Consider the following 17063-nt stretch of genomic DNA (forward strand, 5'->3'; position numbering starts at 1 on the left):
TTTCTTGAACTATTTTTGTAGGGTTTGCTCAGTTTGTAATCCCTGGGAAAAAAAACAAACAAACAAAAAAAAAAAAACCTTTAAAGGAAAGGTTGGAAATTACAGAAGTATATAAATAATGCTTTGTACTTTGAAAGGAAAGTGCCCTGAGATGAAGTAAAGGAAAAATGAGGGGGGAGAGGAGAGGAGAGAATGTGATTTTGTGATTTACAGAAGTACAAGGGAAGTATTTGATGTACCATTTCGTTCTTCAGTTTAGAAAGAAGCACAATGGTAGAAAGACTGCCTTGGTCTTTTCCTCTTAATCCTTCACCACACAAGCCCATTGTCCCACTTGAGCTCACTATAAATGCCGAATAAACCTCTCCCATGAGATACTTAGTTAAACAGAGTCTGGCAGGGGGAAAAGCTTGATTACAACTTTAATGTGGCTCTTGATTTAGCTTGTAGTGCCATTCCCTCTGGCAGATCTTTTTTCTCAAGAGATTACATCAATGGTAGAGAAAAGAGCAGCTAATACATTTTACAATGAATATGGCATGAACAGCTACGCACAGAAGTTAACTATACAGGCTTCTTCAGTCTGACCAGAGCACACCTGATCATCTGTTTCTGAAGAAGATGGCTACATTAGCTGCTGTTCACCTGTCAGAAAGTATTTTAAGAGGTCTCATACAGTGGGTGAAAAATACACGCACAAAATCACTTTCTTAAATCATCATCAAGCTTGCAAACATCTGTCTCACCAGAAATTTAAGTTGGGAGAACACCCAGGTTTATGGTTCAAGGCTAAGGGCAAATATGAGAATATGAAAGACCGAAGCTTCGTCTCCATGAGGTTCTCTCACACAGATTGCTCGTATTCATCACAGACATATCTCATGACATGCCTGCTTTATTTTCTCAGATAATACAATATAATGCACCGCAGAAGCAGCCTTAGGGACTGTAATTTTGTGAACTGAAGTTTCTGCTCATATGTGCCACTCTGAGTGCATACTGCTAACCGCTGTTTACCTACCTGTATATACATAGCTGCAAAAGAAGGATGTTACCAAACAGAATAACAGCATAATAGAAAGGTCAGAACCAAAAGTGCCCCTACCCCATAAATCTCAAACACCACAGCTCATCCAAAACTTTTATAGGAAAAAATTAAAAAAAAAAAAATAAAATAAAAGTAATGATCTCAAACATTTAAACATTTTAAAAACTAGTTCTAGTTTGCAAAAAATATGTTGGAGTGGAAACAGTTTTTAAGAGAAAACATCAGTCATGGAAGACAAAGAGATGTTTTATTTCACAACAGATCCTTTAGCAACAAGGGCAGCACATACCTCCTCCTGTTTTGCTCTGTCTTACCAAAAGCCCTCATGGCTTCTAGTGGAGTAGCATAGCCCCGTGCCTGCTTTTTATATGCACAAGTATGGTACTCTTGTTCACATGTGGATTAGCTGTGGAATACTTGCAGCCATACATCACGGCAACAGGGCCTGTTCTTACACATACACATATGGCATATAACATGCACATATGTCCCTGGCTGCTTATATGCAAATGCATGCATGCAAATATCAGCAGACTCGGAGCTCCAAGAACACAGGCTGCGTTATCCCCCGATCCACCCAAGCAAACCAGCTATTTTAGTCACTGCAGGAGCATGGGTTACATACGCATACAAAAACAAACATGTGGGGTGACATCCTCTCCACATGAAAAGACGACTCTGTCATCTCCGTGGGTGTCAATTTAGCATAATCCCCACAGAAAAATTTTGCTTGCTTTAAAATACACAGATGTCTTATTTAAGAAGGGCCCATTCATTTCAGGCCCAAAATACATAAACATGCCTTGAGTAATAAGGCAAAAAAGGTACTTTTTGCATATGTGTTGTGGTTTAGGATTTCTGAGGAGGTGAAGTATGGAGCTCAGTTGTTGTTTTCGTTTTCTGAGGGGCTTTTATTATTATTAAGTTTTAATTCAGTTTGGCTCAATCTTTATTTTGTAGGTATGTAAATACAGGCAATCCAGTGCCAATAGCTGGAGCAATAATTCTGGTCAAAATGAAACACAGAGCTCTAGGCTATAAACCTAAGACAAAAATCAAAGCATTTAAATGAAATCTGACATGGCGACTCATTAAATTCAAGACTATCCATGATATTTTATTAAACATCAGTTAAGTGCATCTTTAAACAAGACGAATGCAAGTTCAGGAAATGAAACAGTCATTGCCTAAATATTTAACATGCTAGAGACAAAAGCAACACACCACTGCTGAATCAAATCAGAGGAGCAGCCACAGCTTGTCCACAGACTTATCTTTAAGAGTAGTCCCTATCCAAGTCTCTAGAGGTAATCACCTCTTTTCCAGGATAAACTCTAAAACCAGTCTTCAGATAAGATGACTGAACTGAGCAGAGTTTTTTCAATGAGGCGACATCACCATGAAGACATCTGAGCATGTAATTGTTTGACTTCCCGTGTCTTAGGTATTTGACCAATAGGTTTGATTTAAAATTATTTTATATATATATACTGAACATAAAGCTTTCACAATGACACATAAATACTGTTTATCAGGATACAAAAATCATCATACAGTATAAAAGTCAAAGTCTCAGTCCGCAATCCTGTTTCCAACAATGTCAAAGTGTTTCAGTGGGAGACCTATGAGGCCTACATCAAACACCTGAGATGATCTTCCCTCCTCCTGTGTCAGGCTTCTTCCTTAGCAATGCTGGTTGGCTTCAGTTTAAGGTCTTTTTCTGTGATGAGAGAGTTCAATCAGAGTTCCACATGTTCCTTCCAAAGGTACATTACTTGGTAACTTCCTTTCAATTTTATCTGTCATCCACTCGACTCAGTTAAATCCATCTGCCATTCTCCCCAGTCACATTAGCTGAAATAATTTTGTTATTACTTTGGATTTACTCATCCCTTTTTGCATATCATTAGCAAATGCATATGGTAACTTCCATCCCAGGATGTGAATTGAGCTCTCTTCTTGTTAATATTATGTTGAGGGTTGACATTTTCTCAAGACACTGTTTCTCACACCATGGCTGTTTAAACCTTTTGTGGATATGTTTTACAAAGATTAATGACTAATTTAAAATTATCAACCAACTGTCCTTTGTCTGATATTTTGTTATGACCCAACCTAAGTTTACTAATAGATTGCAAAAGCTGTGCCAGTTATACTTGAATATGTCATGATATTTTTAATGTTTTATTTCACTTTCAGTGCTCTTTTTAAGCAAGGACAAGAATCACTCAGTCAAGGTGTTGCTGCCCTGTAATTACTAACATCTGCCTTTTGCCCTTTTGAAAGATACAGATCCAACAGAATAACTAAATTAAAGCAGTTACATTAAAGCAATAAGAATTTTTAAGCAATGAGATCTTTAGATACCCAGCTACTGCCTTAAGCATATGGTGTTAAGAAACTGCTTTGTTCTTGTGTACGTGTAAACAATTAGGTTTTAGATGAGGGTATAGCAGAGCTTGTTCAAAAATAAGTAGGTCCATTCCTGGCATTTTGAGGACTAACATAATGTGTGCTTATCTGCACTACAAACAGCCCTGCTGTTCATCTCACTTCTTAGACATACATACATTGTATGGCAATTCAAAACACATTTTCCCAGTCCACCACATCAAGTCTTCCATCCCCACAGGATTAAAAGTGACTAAAAGAATAGGGAAACTTAAGTAGCTGACAAAATACATTTGAGCATGGTCATTTTTCTCAATCTCTCCTGCTTTAACAAGCTACAAGGAACAGGGCTTAATTCACCATGTATTTCTGGCTATGGCCATACTGTCCTATTGCCAAAAGCTCTGCAGACTGTCTGCAATGGGTGTACAATCTGCTACTCAGATTTCTCATTACCCAAGGAAAATCAGTAGTCACCATTCAACCAGAAAGGAGAAAACTGATCTTGTGTGGCTCTTTGGTATTAATCTACATTTTGATGTGAAGTATAAGTGCTCCATCTCTATAGAAAAGTCATGCGGCTCTCAGTTACTATTGCAAAACTGATTTCCTTGTTGCTCATACCATGCTCACCTTGGACCATCATGAATATGTTGGAGCTGAGGCACTTCTGTGCCCCTCCCTGAAGCCTGTTTTCTGCATCTTTGTGGCTTGAATCACCCAAAACATAGCCCAACATAACACATAACCCCATACACTCTGGCCTGCAACAGATAGCATTCTCCCATGTGTGATAACATCACTCCATCATGCCTAATCCACTACACAGGACCTGATTGTGTAGGGCATGCCATGGTCCAAAGAGAAGACCTGAGCCCTCCTTGCTTTATCCAAGAGTGTGTATGGTACCAGCATTCTCATAACGCCTTCCGAAAGTGGTACACCCAACACAGGGTTATGGGTTGGGTGTATTAACTGTATAGGTCAACAGTGTTATGCACAGGAGAGCAGCCAGTTCTAGAAGACTAAAAGCAAAAACACAACCCTACTATGGGGTGAAAAATTCCTCCTTCAATTTCGAGGTGTTTCTGGCAGTCCAACACTCGTGCTGCAACATAATATTCACCTGAGCACAAAGTGGGATCTCAGCACCATCCAGGATAATTAAAAATAATAATAATAATCTGAAGAGGATGATGTGAATAGCTACAGCACAAGTGATGTGAAACATAATTCAGGGGACATGAGAGGAAAATGGAGCAAAGGTAACTTTTGAGCCTAAGGATTTTTCAGAGGGCGGTGGCAAAATAATCACGTTGCTTTGTGAGTTTCTCAAAAAGGACATACCCTCTGTTCAACAAAGACCTCCACAGCCCCATTAGGATCAGCACAACAACAACATGTCTCCATGAGCAGCTAGCTATCAGCCCTGCAACCCAGCAGCCATGATCCAGCATTAGACCACCAGCAGTCATGGAAGACATCCCATCACCAGGCCACTGGCTAGGACTATTTGGTTTGGAAGATTTCCATCACTTGGGAGTGTGTGTATAGTCCATCAGCTGAATTGCACTCACCTATCCTATCACTAAAGGCCTATCACTATTTTACTACAGTGACTCTTGTATGAAATTCAAATCCCACATTTGCACCAGAAGCAGGCAGAATTAAAAGTGGCTCCTTTACAATCAATGAAATTGTAAAAGGTGCAACGTCATCTTCATGCCCAAGGATTCAATACACAACTTACATTCAAATGGAAACTTTGAAATAGGTATTCTAGCTGAATCAGAATGATTTCAAATCTAAATATATATGAAAGTTTTCTGAGAAATAACAACACTTAAGCTTTGCCAGCTCTCTTCCATCTGAATGTTCCATCTCACCCAAACATACCAACGCTACTCCTCTTTTTTCTTTTTCTTTTTTTTTTGGGGGGGGGGTGGGAGGGTGGAATGGGGGTGTGGTGGAAACAGACTGAGTCAAATATCCACAAGCTCTTTGATCTGAACTGTAAAATAAATTATTTACTGGGTTAGATGATATCTTTGGGACTTCTAGTAGCATTGTCTGTAAATTTCCTTTAGTTGTGCATAACAGATGGGCAACAGGTTAGTTTTATTTACAGACAGCCAGCATTCATAGAGCAACAGAGATGGAAGGGGAACAGCCTCTTTGCTTTGACATGAAGGACATCTCTTGGAAAAAGTTCTGCCAAGAAGGTTAGGGGGACTTAAAGGGGACTTTTTTTCTCTAATTGTTTTTCATTATCAGTTTGGACTTAAACATCCATCCCACAGTTCTATTGTTCTCCCCTGGAAACGTTTAATCAAAGTTTAAACATTAATCAAAAAGGAAATAAAACTAAAATTACCTCTAAACTCCTGTGAATTATGTCTTGGCAACTCTACCCTTTTGACCCTGCTATCACTTTGATGAATCCATCCTATTGTGTTTTGTAGTACAGTGCTGGCTTGCATGAGCTGTAACACAGGCTGCCAACTTGTACACGGACAGATTAGTTTGTAAATGCCTATGTTACCAAAGCCTCTGAGAGCACATAAACAAAGTCATAGATTGGCTTAAACCAAACTCACAAATAAAACCAACATCCAGACAACAACTCACAGTCATCAGAGAGAAGTTTGGGAGTGACTTGAACCTTGCCCCATGTCATAAAGATCAGATTCTCCTAAGCTAATGGGAAAAAAAGTAGCCGAGAAAGTAGTTTTCCTTGAGAATGATTGGTTGGGATTTACTACCAGTAGAAATACCATTAGTTGGCCATAATCAATTAATACTAATAATCCACTGTTTATATTAACAATATACACATCTCACTTGGGAAGACAAGCAGAATTTCAAAAGGTCTTCCAGCCTGTACAAGGAATCAAGCATCCTTGTGTGCAATAACCTTTCTGTCAGGTTGTTGCCCAGAAGTCAGTATTAACACTTTCAGTTGCACCCACAAGCAGGGAGCTTGAACTGGAGAAGAACTGGTATATTCTGTCCCGCTCTGGAGCACAACTGGACCTGTGAGCTGTAACAACAGTTTCATGCACAAAGGAGACCTCAGGTGCTGAGCTGTGACTTAGGAAACCCAAAACAAGCTCCCGGCTCTGCCATTGCTCTGCTGTGGGACCTTACCCATGCCATGCTGACACTCTGCCACTCTCATTGTCTCTGCTTTAGCATGATGTTTCGCAGTACACCCACATTGGGTCAGGTAGGCAGGAAGACTAATAAAATGATGTCAAGATCTTGATCTAGCAGTAAGCTGCAATTACCATTGGGAAAAGATGCTTTTCTACTGATATCACTTTAGTGTCATCGGAGCTGCCTGAAACAAATACTTCATTGTCTTATTGCATAAACATCCTCCTAGGTCACGTCTGCCCTGCTGAACTCCTTCTGTGCCATCAGAGGATGGCAGATGTAGCCAAACTGCGTCAGCTCTGCAAACCCACTGTTTCCCGGTTCAACAGCTAACCGAACTGTGTCCGCACATCATTGCTAGGGAGCCGGCTCCTTCCCAGAAGGAAAATAGAAAATGTACTGTATCATTGTGGGGCAGCTCCAGCACGCTAAATAGAGTCATATACCATCACTTCATAAGCAAAACCTGCTGCTGAGGGGAAAGAAAGGTTATGTTTGGTTTTGAGGTTTCAAAAGCATTTTTTTTCTTTTTTTTTTTTTTTTTTATCTTAACCCAAAGGGATCCAAGCCAGAAGTTCCTTCCTGTCTGAAAGAGTTAGGCCTGGGACATTTGTGGCCTGATTCTCTCAGCTATATTGAGTTAAGTCAAACATACCTCCAGTGAGCTGACAGAGCTACTTCGGTGTAAAACCAGGGTGAGGGAGACAAGGATCTGCCCCACACTGATGAAGTCATAATGGCAGCAGCCATCCACAGCAGTGTCAGCATTTTCAAACCCAAATGATGTTGATCTTTTAACTGGAACACACAAGATTTTGAAGCTCGTTCAAGTGCCAAAATATTAAATTCTCTTCCAGCATGACTTTATTGTGGTTGATAATATGGGTCTGTAGCCTGTTGAGGCTAAGAAAAATGGCATTGACTTTACCCTCCTTTCTCTGCTTGCCAGTTTTTAACCCAGATGTAAGAAAAGCATAGTTAGAATAAGCACCAGCTTTGGGTTAGGAACGCTTGCAGATGCCACAAGGTATGACTTTCTCTAGTGCATCATGATACTTGGTGACAGAGGGACTGCTATGATCATGGCATGAAAACTACAAAAGTCATTCAGCAGTGAGACCCGAAACCTTGCATGACTGGGAAGGGGTTTAGACACTGGAAATTCTCTGTTTCCCTCAAGGAGAAAGCTACCATCTATGATTCTATGGTCTGCATTGGGCTTATGTGGCAAGGGTTTGTTGGGCGTCAGAGGAGGGTGGGAGGCTGCAGGGGTGGCCTCTGTGAGCAGAGCCCAGCAGCTGCCCCATATCAGTTCAGAGCCAGATCCAGCCAGCTCCAAAAGGGACCTGCTTTTGGCCAGAGCCAAGCCAGGGAGCAACACTGGTTGGGCCTCTGGGAGAGCAGATTGAAGAAAGAGGAGGGGGGAAAACTTCTGGGCAACAGCAGCTGGGAAAGAGGAGTGAGAAGCAGCCCTGCAGACCCCCAGGTCAGTGCAGGAGGGCAGGAGGTGCTCCAGGCACACAGCAGCAGTTCCCCTGCAGCCTGTGGAGAGTCCCCTGGTGGAGCAGGCTCTACCATGGGAGGGACCCCACGTGGAGCAGGGGCAGAGAGTGACCATGAAGGAGTGTCAGAGATGAAGCATTAGGGACTGACCACAGCCCCCATTCCCCGTTCCCCTGCACCACTTGGGGTAGGAGGTAGAAGAGGATGGAGGGGGAAAAGGTGTTTTTAGTTTGATTTTTAGTTCTCACTACTCAAGTCTGTCAGCAATCGTCAACAAATTTTATTAATCTCCTTAAATTACATTAATCTCCTTCCCCATGGGGGTGATGGGTGAGCAATATCCCTGTCCTTATCTCAACCCTTGAGCCCTTTTTCATTATATTTTCCCCCTCTATTCCTTTGAGAAGAGAGAGTAAGAGCACTGTGGTGGAGTTTAGCTAGCTGTTAAGTGTGAAACCACCACAACATCATGTACCTCAGACCTTTTTCTTTTTAAATCAAGTCATCTTTGTAGACTGTACTAAAGAAGTTAGACTCACTGTCTATCATAAAGCAATCTTCTTTCTTTGAAGAAAAGCAAGTGCAGCCTCCAAGTTTGGTCCCTGTAAAAACTTGTGCCCTGGTACAAATTCAATTTCTAATCCTAGTTAATCCAATACAGATAGACTCTGCCATAGGGAGACATGTAAGTTTTCAGCATACAATGTTCCTTGTCTGCTCAGTCTTTTCTTTGACCTTCGAACTTCACTTGTAATTCTTGACTTAGCTCCTGACCCTTCTGCACAAACTTCTGATTTGACCTTTGATGATTTTCTTCCTTCTAATCCTGACCTGCCTGTATTACTTTGCCTAAACTTTATTTCTACTGCTGTCCCAGAATCTGCTCTGAAATTTAGTCCCTGATTTTGTGGTTAAGCCTCCAAAGACCTTCTTGCCCTTCTGGCTGAGTGCACCCTATTTCCCAATTGTAATTGACTGCAGAACCTACATCCCACCTCCAAGCCTGATGCCAATTTGATTCAGCTGGGGGGGGGGGGGGGGAGGCTGATTACCCATATCCTACTGTATAAATTTTACCTTCCAGGGAAGATGAACATAGTAGATTAGCCCTTAAGCCATCTTTGAAGACTACCAATATCCATCCTATATTCATTGCTGAGCCACCCTATCCCTTCCACATCGTTCTCCCCCTTTCGGAGATATTATTCAGGCTGAAATAGTTTGCATTCCTTTTTACATTTCTGTACTTAAGCATTTCAATACAGGAGAGGCCCCAGAATAGCATGAGATATCTTGGACCCACCCTGCACACTCCAAGTAAAAGATGGCTTTTCCTGTGTTTTGTTACAAAACATGTTTCCCACTCTGGCAGTGGACATCATCAGCCCAAGGCAGAGCTAACCATTAAAATTTCCAAGTCTCATGTTACTGTTCCAGTGTCATCCTATTTTTGTGATGCTCTGTGCAGACAGACACCAAGAAGACATAAGAGCACTGCACTTCCCTTCATCTGCCTCTCCTGAACCAAAAGTGTCCATTCTCCACCTGAACTATTCCTTCTTAAGCATGAAAAGTCCAGCCCTACTGATGAATGCAGCTTCCCTGTCCACACCCTGCCTGCATCTGCTAGCTCTTTCCCATGGCATCAGGTAGAAAAAGAGGGATAGTTCCTCAGACAGTTTTCTGTCTGTGTGTCAAAGCTCCCTGAAATTCTAGGTGCTACAATATGCCCAAACAACATAAATTATATTGCACTGTAAACTGGGGTTGGGACTGGTAAAAAGAGTTTGTTGTTTTCCACACCATCAAAGTCAGAATTAGCTCCAAGCCAGGTGAACAAAATCTGCTTTAGCTGCTGTTGGTAAAGCCCTGGCTATTCACAAAAAGTTTCAAATACACTGGCTACTCATAAAGAGACCTGAATTAATTCTGACTAATATTAGGAACCCAGTAAGTATAAGGCAGATACTGTGCACAGATTCTTCACCAGGTTGCACAACAGTATACCTTCTCAAAGGCACAGGCAACTTTTAGTAAGTTTTAAAGCCTGTACTAGATCGTTTTTTAAATCCTTTTCTTATACTTGTGAAACAGCATGATCCAGAAAGTTGTTGGCCACTGTAGTAAAGGTACTAGGGCAAAGTAGATGTTTGTGACTCTAACAGCAAGAAGTTATGTATTTTTCCTCTTTCCTCATAAAGGTACTCACAGACACTTTTTATTTCTTTTCAGAGGAAATAATCCAATCTGTATGCACTGGCACACTGGTGATTCCTTGACTTTCTCCTTCACTTCTCTCCTGTTGGGCTGCCCAAGAAACTAAATAGGTGGGAGTTTAGTATTTTATTACTTCTATAGCCTTTTTCTGAGATGTTTATGAAGAAGGAAATCGACCTCTTCCTGGATACCAATGAACTGTCAACTTCCTCTAGCCAGCTTCTTTGTAACACATGAAAGCCTTTCTCAGAGGCAGACTTATTAGCCTTGCTCCAGCTATAAAAGGGGAGTGAAAAGAAAGCTAAGGAGCTGGATGGGGAGTGTGCCTCAAAATCCTTCCCTTGAACTCTTCCTCATGTTCACCAGAAACAGGTAGGAGCTCAGTATGTAGCACACGTCTCAGGCTGTGCTCACGCTTCTTGGATTTGGGAAGGATTTTAGCAAGGAGAAGGCAGGCAATGTGTCAGAGCTTCCACAAAAGCAAGGAGGCTTAGATATGACCATTCCGGCAGATCAAAGTACCCAGAATAAATTGTGCATTGTTCCCAAAGATATAAACAAGAGATTCTTTAACTTTCACACAAGCCTTTGCAATTCCAGTTCTTCCCTTCACACGTGTATCTGGAAATGTTCTTTGCTAAAATATAAATGCCCCTATTCTCGGTGGCCCAGCAGGAAACCTGGGACGTCCATTAACAACTTCAGAGCTTGCCAATACCCTGAAACCCATAACACTGGGTAAAGCACCTGGTCTGACAGTTTCTAGGTTAATATTTTTTTTTTTCCAATAAACTTGCAGGCAGCTACGTATTTTTCTCAACAAGTCTCTGGAGGAGTGTTCTGTCCTCTCCACTGTAAGGGAGGGTTTGATTTCAATTGTTTTCCAAGCTGGGCTGGGATCACAACTCAGGCTTGAACTATTGACCCACCTCTCAAATTCTGGGAGGTAAGTTAGAGAGATTCATGCTCCATATCATCTGTCTGAGCCAAGTAGGGTTCCTTAATGGCTGGGCCAGCTCAGATGTGGGCTCGGGACACCAAGCCACTCAGAGCTTGGACAATGGAATAGTTGTTGACCAAGAACACTAAATACACACCGCCTATATGTGATTTTGAGATCTCATCTATGAGAAAAGGACTAGGAAGAGCCTCCTCTGCACAGTCATTTGGCTCAGTGGCCAAAATAATGCATAACTATGGGTAGATAAAAGACCTGTTTGGAGCAGAAGTTAGGAGACTAAAATGGATAACTTCCCTGGGAGGCAGAGAAATATTTCAGGACAAAAATACTTGAAGATATTTAAAAAAAGAAGAGACAAATATCTGGAGAAACAGCCCTGGAGCACAGTGGTACACTTTTGCTAGAACCCAGGGAAGGAGTCCTTTATGTTCTTCCTTGGTGGGAAGACAGAATTTTAAATTGTGTTTTTGGGAAAAGAGAAAAGAGAGAGATTTCAGGAAGGAGGCTAGGTCACCCTATACTACAAGGAAGAAAAGACTTAAGAAAAGCTCATGAGTAAAGTTCAGAGCTGCAGAGGCAGTGGTGTCAAAGGACAGAATCAGACAAGTGTGTGCAGGGCAGTGGGCTGATGGTTAGTCCTTTACCTGAGATAGATATGATGTTAAGAAGCAGGAGAACTTCATAGCTGCCTAACTCTGAAAAAAGGAAATACATGTATAAAAATACCAAGGAATCACATAACTGTCAGAAACAGCTTTTCTATAGCCAGTGGGAGACAACAACAAGCAAGAAACATTTTGCCTCAGCATTTGTGGAGACAGATCACATTAAAAAATTGATATTTTCCAATTTTTTTGTTTGTTTGTTTGCTTTTTTTTTTTTTACTTTTTTTTTGGTTGGTTTGTTTGTTTTGTGATCTTTCTCTGATCACCTTGTCATCCTTTCCCAAGACTGAAAGAGATGCACAAGAGCTTTATGCTGGTCTTGGAATAATGCCAGCAAGGCTGAAGGAAGCTGAGAACAGCTGTGTTGGGTACCCAAATTTCAGTGAAGCCCCAGAGCTGGTTTCCTATCCTAGAAAAGCGGGGACAGAAAAAGGTAGAGGTGTCTAACCACATCAGTATACCTTCCCTGGCATAACAACACAGCAACCACTAGAACCAAAAACTCTTATAGGCATGGCCAGAGCCCATCATGGGACAAATGGTGTGGTAAAAAAAGGCCTTCTCAGACCTAGGTTTCTCCTTGTCTTCTTCAACTGATGAATAAGAAATAGGGCATGGACCTTCTTTTTTTCTCTTCCATTTTAACCTTCTGTTTTCACATCTCCCCTTCCTACTTTTCCCATATCATCCTGCTTGTAGCTGTATCAAGCCATTTAGTTTCAAGCTGTCAGTGTTGCTAGTTGTATTCTTTTGTTACCACACAGTTTACAACAGAAAAAATAAATTCAATACAGAAGGTAGAATTAATCACCTTGGGATTTTTCATATAATAATAGAATATCCTGAGCTGGAAGGGACCCTCAGGGATCATCGAGTCCAATTCCTGGCTCCACACAGGGCTACCCAAAAATCAGACTCGATGTCTGAGAGCGTTGTCCAAACGTTTCTTGAACTCTCCAAGCTCATTGCCCTGACCACTGCCCTGGGGAGCCTGTCCCAGTGCCCGACCACCCTCTGGGTGCAGACCCTTTCCCTAACCCCCAGCCTGACCCTCCCCTGTCCCAGCTCCATGCCATTCCCTCGGGTCCTGTCGCTGTCCCCAGAGAGCAGAGCTCAGTGCCTGCCCCTCCGCTCCCCTCGTGAGGGAGCTGCAGGCCGCCATGAGGCCTCCCCTCAGCCTGCTCTGCTCGGGGCTGAGCAAACCAAGGGACCTCAGCTGCTCCTCATACATCTTCCTCTCCAGACCCTGCACCATCTTTATAGCCCTCCTTTGGGCACTCTCTAACACTTTTATGTCTTGACATTGTGGTGCCCAAACCTCCACACAGCACTCAAGGTGAGACCACACCAGCACAGAGCAGAGCAGGACAATCCTTTCCCTTGACTCGCTAGAAGTGCCATGTCATCCTGGGACATGGTTGGCCCTTTCCAGAATCCAGCACTTGCACTTGTTGAACTTCATAATGTTGGTGATTGCCCAGTTTCAGTTTCTATTTTGTCAAGATCTCTCTGCAAGGCCTCTGTGTTCTTGAGGGAGTCAACAGCTTCTTTCCATTTAATATCACCCACAAACTTACTTAGTATACCTTCAAGTCCTACACTGAAGTCATTTATGAAAACATTGAAGAAAACTGTTCTTAAAATGGAGCCCTGTGAAACCCTACTAGAGACTGGAAGCCAGCCTGATGTAACCCCATTTACTGTAACCCTCTAAGCTGGACCTGTCAGCCCGTTGTTTGCCCATCACTTTATGTTTAGCTTTATGCTGGACATTCTGTCCTGAAGGATACTGTGAGAAACAGCATTGAAAGCTTTGCTGAAATCCAGAAAGATTACATCAGCTGCCCTCTCTCTTTCAACTAAGTGGGTGACCTTGTCATAAGAGGAAATTAAGTTCGTTAGACAGGACTTTCCCCTCATAAGCCCATGTTGGCTGTGACCAATGACCACATTGTCTTTCAGGTGTTCTTCAGTAACTCCCAAAATAATCTTCTCCATAATTTTACGAGGCACTGAAGTGAGACTGACAGGCCTGTAATTAACAGGGTCTTCTTTTTTGCTCTTCCTTCTTGCAAACTGGAACAATATGTGCTACCTTCCACTCAACTGGGACCTCTCCAGATTGCCAAGACCACTGAAAAATAATTGAGAGATGTCTCACGATTTTTGTTACAGCTCTGGCACTTTGAAGCTGTTATGTGGTTTTCCCTCAAAGCACACCATTCAGAAAGGCTTCTGTGCACCGCCTCTCATCCTCCAATCAAACATGTAGTAAAACCTGCTGGTTTCAACATTGCTCATTACATTAGAGTTAAAAACTATCCTGCCAATCCACTGGCAATCATGCAGAATCCTACTGGAAAGTAAAAATAAAATAAAATAAAATAAAATAAAATAAAATATATAAATAAAATAAAATAAAATAAAATAAAATAAAATAAAATAAAATAAAATAAAATAAAATAAAATGTAAAATGTAAAATAATAGCACCAGTGCACAGATCTTTCACTTGAAAAAGAAAAAAAAAAAATCCTACAAATGCATCAGGTGTGGATAGCTGAGAAAGCATGAGTCAGTCTCTCAGCAGCTTGAGAGCCTGCCCAGTTTCCACTGCCTGCCTTGGTGCAGCACTTTCCACAGCCTGCACTGAATTTGGGGCCTGATCCATCAGTGCACTGAGCACATGCTCAATTAAAAGCACAGTTACTGCCCAGTGGCATCAAAACACATCTAATCTCTTGCCACAGACAAGATCTAAGGAGACAGGAGCTCTTCCCTTGCAGGCATGCCAACCACACCAAAGGGCTGGCATGGCTTTCTGGCATGAAGCCATGCCTACTGAAAAGCCCATTTCTCTTTTTGCCCTTGCTTTCCCGTTGCCAGGGTTATTTCAGTCTTGCACTTGTATTTCCTACAGTGATCTTGTGCTGACCTTTGACAGGCTCCACACAGTTAATTAAGTTTGGCTGTGATTTGTCACTTCTAGCAGCGAGTTCATTTGGTCTCATCTATTTCCCCCTCTGCTGCAGGATACAGTTCTTCAAGGGAGATGAATTCTGTGTTTAGGTGAAGGGCAAGAGTTGTTTTTTTCCACTGACTTAAATTAAACTCCGTATTTACATTGACATAAATGATAGCAGGATTCAGTCTCAGCACTGTCAAGTCCTGTCAAATTCATAGAAAAGGATAGCAGCATCCTTTAAAATACACCTCCATTCATTAAATATTTTAATTATATTTATAGTACAATTGCATATACATAGGTGTATTTTGAGTGAATATCAATTATTTAAATTATTTAATTAAATTAATCATGAAAATAAATTGCATGCCTGTACTCAGGGAGTCAGCATAAAAAATCGAGATGGAGAGGATTTCTCCTCTTTTACCAGCCTAAGAAAAGAGCTGAAATGATACATGTTAATGCTAGAAGAAAGTTATTGAATTAAAATATCATAGGGTCTTCAAAAGAGAGTAAAGGGCTAGGTAAGGATGATTAATGTGCTTTTACACAAACAATGATACTTTTTATATATCTTTGACCTTCTAAGGTCAAAGGGATTATAGGACTGTTTGAAGTTCAGGAGGAGCTGAGCAAGGAAACAAGAGGGCTTTTCATGGGGTGATGAGAAACTGTGGTTGACATTTCAAGAGCAAAAATCCTATTTTTATTAACTCCTTCTTTCTCAGGTGAAAGGGTTTTGACAGAAGAAAACAAAACAAATATACAGATGTGCAAAAAGTAATCCTATTTCCTCTGCTAACATGCAGAACTGAAGTTGAAGTTCAGCAGAACCAGCACAGTAGTCCTTGACGAAGCAGAAAAGAAAGACCCATTGGAAGCAGGTCACTGAAAGCAAGGATAGCATGACACTATCAGTGCTTAAACTGACATTGCTCACTGCACTTTTGGAAATTTAGTAGGACCGGTGCTCAGATCCTGCAGCAGTCATAGTATGTTTTTATCTTAGATTTTTCTGTTTAAACTTCTGAAGAGTACTTCTTGTACGTTTCTGTGCACAGCTCAATGTGTAAGTGAATATCAGGGTAGTTATTTAAGCATGCAAATAATAACAAAGGCAATTTGTGTAAACTAGAGAAAGAAGTACAGCAAAAGGTGAACTCCAGGGTAGATTAGGTTAGTTATTCTCAGTGAGTATTTCATTTGCTGAAAACACTTTACATCAGACAGGGGAAGGATAGGTTACATTTAATTAATGGTTTTGGCAGTGAGATCTTTGAAAGATGAAGGACAAGGCAAAGTTTCAATTAATATTTTCAGTGCTCTTTTCATTTCTCATCTCAAAATTTATTTATTTATTTTTTTAACTTTAAAATTGTCCAATTACTTTAAAGAGTTTTTAAAAGAATTAAAAATCCCACAAAGGAAACTAAATATTTGACTTTGAGTCAAACAAAAGGTTTTGATCAATCTTAAATTATTTTTGTTTTTATAGTATAATTACATATGGGTATGTGGCTTTTAGCATGAATATTAACATTTTGTAAACATATGCAGTTATATCAATCATAAAGCAAATTACGTGTATCTATTTACTCAGCCACAGTGGTAAAGTGTGGAGACTGTCATTTTCTTCTTTGCTATTCTAAAATATACTGAATATCATGTTTTAATGCCACAAGAAAGCCTTAATACTAAGGTCTTGCAAAACAGGAAAAAAATCACTTAGGGTCAACATTGTATCAGTAGTTTATTCCAATGTCCTCAATTCAGCTACTAAACTGAAATTCAGTGGAGATCATGCATGGAACTCTGGAAACAAGGCTAACTTCTCCCTTTTATTTTTTTTCTAAGTTTTCTGAATTATTACAGACAAAATGAAACTTTTTCACTTCTCCAAAATTACTTTTCATCTTCTTTCTTCTAACCAAAAATTGGAACGCAAAATCTCATTTCTCTCTCCCTCCCTTTTTTCACCCTCAGGGCATAAATGTTAGTACATGACTGTTATTAGTGCACTTTGCTCGACTTACATTAGACTTTCGGAGCATGAGTTGAGGTTGCCAACAAAAGTTCTCTGCCTGTATATAGAAAAATGTATGGGTACAATTTTCTACAAAAACTCAATGAGAGTACTTTCCAAGACTGAACTCTAAAAC

The sequence above is a fragment of the Anas platyrhynchos genome, chromosome 2 (assembly GCF_047663525.1).
Source record: "Anas platyrhynchos isolate ZD024472 breed Pekin duck chromosome 2, IASCAAS_PekinDuck_T2T, whole genome shotgun sequence".
NCBI lineage: Eukaryota > Metazoa > Chordata > Aves > Anseriformes > Anatidae > Anas > Anas platyrhynchos.